Source organism: Euprymna scolopes, chromosome 4, assembly GCF_053919585.1.
Source record: "Euprymna scolopes isolate OS-2025 chromosome 4, ASM5391958v1, whole genome shotgun sequence".
Classification (NCBI taxonomy): domain Eukaryota; kingdom Metazoa; phylum Mollusca; class Cephalopoda; order Sepiida; family Sepiolidae; genus Euprymna; species Euprymna scolopes.
The window spans coordinates 180,950,580-180,953,982 of NC_136485.1; the positions used below are offsets into that span (position 1 = coordinate 180,950,580).

At 38.5% G+C, this 3,403-nt stretch overlaps 1 long non-coding RNA gene across 1 annotated transcript; it reads left to right on the forward strand.

Moving 5' to 3' along the window:
* Positions 1–1,624: 1,624 nt before the first annotated feature.
* LOC145270527 (uncharacterized) lies at positions 1,625–3,037 on the forward strand. The gene is made up of 2 exons (XR_013865424.1): positions 1,625–1,737; positions 1,783–3,037. It is a non-coding gene; the product is annotated as an uncharacterized LOC145270527 (long non-coding RNA).
* Positions 3,038–3,403: the final 366 nt, after the last annotated feature.

The following is a 3,403-nucleotide window of genomic DNA, read 5'->3' on the forward strand; positions in this document are numbered from 1 at the left end:
ATTTGTGAATGAGAGCCTCAAGGGAGGAGGCAAGTTGAATTTGTTTGTCCCTAATCCTGGTTTAAGCTTATTTTTAGATTGTACTGCCGTCATATTTTTTTTTTAAGAGTTTCGGTAAGGGGGAGCTAAACAAGAGGTTATGCGGAGCTTCAGACATGCATCACAAGTAGACCATCAGCTGACCTTTCTCCAATTAGGATTGTGGCCTCAGGAAAGCCCACCGGGGATGAGTGCAGGGTCCCTTTCCATGCGCGTCATGGCACTGCAAACAACCCGATATTATTCAACTGTTGATGGAGCAGCCGCTCTAAGCGCTACCAAAGAGTTAGGGCTCCTGTACTACCAGTCGGGAACAGCAGCCAGGAACTGTCAATCCGGTACCCTCAACCCTTTAGAAGAAGGTCAACCCAATCTAATCGCTCAGGCATATCTTATACTCAAGCACTCCCAAATGTTCAGTTTTAGGGGTGGGGCATGCTGGGAATGGGGAAGAACGGCGTTCATTGCCCTAGCCAGGAAACAAGATCTACCGCTGGGTGTTTCTGTCGAATCACTGAGATAGTGTCTCTGCGCTTGACTAATAGGCAAAGAAGGAGTATGGAAGCCGGGCGATAGACAGAGCCTATCTACTCCTTAAGCAATTTAGGTTTGCAAACCGGTGAATTTGTTTGAGTCACCAGCTCTAGGAAGGTTGTCATCCAAGACTGAAGAGGCCTCTCTCCCCTTTGGTTTAGTTTCAGAGTTTTCCTTCTCCTAGACGGATGATCTGGGAAGACCTACTGGGTCCGTCAGCCCTGAGAGGGTTTTCTCCGCGCCTAGGTTCTAATCCAGGTATTTCTGCGACCCCGCGTTGTTAGTGTTACTGGGTTAGTTTGTGGGGGATTTTATCTCTACTGATTAGTTACACTCCTCAAAGTGATTTAGGGACATGCTATTTACTTGTTAATGGATAAAGGGGGGGGGGGTGAAGTTCATGCAGTGTAAGCGTCTATGTTTGTAAGAGGGCTTGTTAGGGAGGAGATAATGTGATTTTAGTCTTACCCTTTTTTTTTATTTTATTAATGTTAGCTTAGGTCTAGTATAGTGTTACAGTATGAGTAGGTATTACGAATTGAGCTACGAGTTTTGTCCGAGCTATTTTAGATGATAGGAGGGTTAAGATGTAAGTGCAATATAGCATGGATAAGACAGCAAGTTTTGAGTCATGCGTAATTAGGTGAATAGATATATGGGCAGGTTTTCAGTAGGTGCGAATAGAGTTGAAGTTGTAGGTATTTTTTAGTAAGAGTCATGGGGCGTTTTGCATAACAAGGAGTGTCGTTTCAATAACGTAATTAGTCGTTGCAAAACTTGAGGAGACAGTTGTGTAGTGCATATCGCTTTGTTTCTGGGTACTTTGGCTGTTAAGTACCTGTCTTTATGTGCATAGGCTGTTAAGTCCCTTACTGGATAGGAATGAGCTGTAATGCATGCCTTAGAGGTAGAAATGTAGAGATGTTTAGTGATGGCTATTAAATCAGTTTGCATGTGAGGGATTAGGGGCTGGAAGTTAGCGATTCCACTACAGATGCGGAGCAATGTGGGAGTTTAGTGGCGGATAGGTTGGAAGGAGTAGATTGTTAGCGTTCAAGAGAAGAGGGGTTATTTATTTACAGATGGATTTCCATTAGGATTTTTGAGTTACAGGTAAGGTTTAGTTTGAAGAAGGGAGGAATTTTTTTTTTTTTATGCATGCAGGTAAGACAAACGCAATCGTCTTGGAGTTTTTTTTTATGTATGCAGGTAAGACAAACGCAATCGTCTTGGAGGTAAAATGTATAAGATTTCGTAGCTAGCTATTAGGTTTTTCCCTCCCAGTTATAGGGACAGCTAGTTCGTTGGGATTTGGAATTGTAGTCATTAAGGTCAGGCGCAGAGTGTTGCATCTATTCAGAAAATTAGCCCTAGTATCACAGCTGGGATTATGTATATTGCAGTTACAAATATAGTGTCAGTAAAATTATGAGCAACGTGCAGTGGTTTGGTATGGTATGGGTATCATGGAGGACACTTAAATACAAGCAAGCGTACGGTGATTGCATATATTAAGTATACTACTTAAATAAAGTTCTTCTGTCTTCTATAGTAGAAAGAAAGGTGGTCCTAGCTCTTCTATATTCTTGCATAGGCTATTCGTTATCGAGTAGAGTTCTTCTGACCATAAAAACGGCTCGCGTGGGACTAAGTGTTAGAGACCATTTTTACGCATATGTAATTAAAATGCATTAAATAAATACATTTAAAGAGAAGGTATACAGCTGGTAAAAGCAAAAAGAGAAATAAATAAACAAAGTGAATAAATAAATAAAAAATAAAGTAATAGAACAAACGACTCGCATGGAAGCAAAGAGTTAAAGACAATATATGCGCATATAGTTAAAATACATTTGTCAAAATTAAGAAAAGAAAAAAAAAAAAAAAAAAAAAAGCAGTTGCCATTTTGGTAATATTAGGATTTGTTAATTTAACTTAGCTTATATTGTTTGCCCATCTTCAAAATTGTCGCGTCTGTCAGCGAGGCGTAACCCTGTTAGTGTGACGGCTTCACTTCCTTTCCCCGGATTTTATATCTATTTATAGTGCGCACATGTGTATGGTAATTTTACTTTTTTATTTTGTTCTTTATTTTTAGGTTAAACTTCTGTCTTCTATAGTAGAAAGAAAGGTGGTCCTAGCTCTTCTATATTCTTGCATAGGCTATTCGTTATCGAGTAGAGTTCTTCTGACCATAAAAACGGCTCGCGTGGGACTAAGTGTTAGAGACCATTTTTACGCATATGTAATCAAAATGCATTAAATAAATACATTTAAAGAGAAGGTATACAGTTGGTAAAAGCAAAAAGAGAAATAAATAAACAAAGTGAATAAATAAATAAAAAATAAAGTAATAGAACAAACGACTCGCATGGAAGCAAAGAGTTAAAGACAATATATGCGCATATAGTTAAAATACATTTGTCAAAATTAAGAAAAGAAAAAAAAAAAAAAAAAAAAAGCAGTTGCCATTTTGGTAATATTAGGATTTGTTAATTTAACTTAGCTTATATTGTTTGCCCATCTTCAAAATTGTCGCGTCTGTCAGCGAGGCGTAACCCTGTTAGTGTGACGGCTTCACTTCCTTTCCCCGGATTTTATATCTATTTATAGTGCGCACATGTGTATGGTAATTTTACTTTTTTATTTTGTTCATTATTTTTAGGTTAAACTTCTGTCTTCTATAGTAGAAAGAAAGGTGGTCCTAGCTCTTCTATATTCTTGCATAGGCTATTCGTTATCGAGTAGAGTTCTTCTGACCATAAAAACGGCTCGCGTGGGACTAAGTGTTAGAGACCATTTTTACGCATATGTAATTAAAATGCATTAA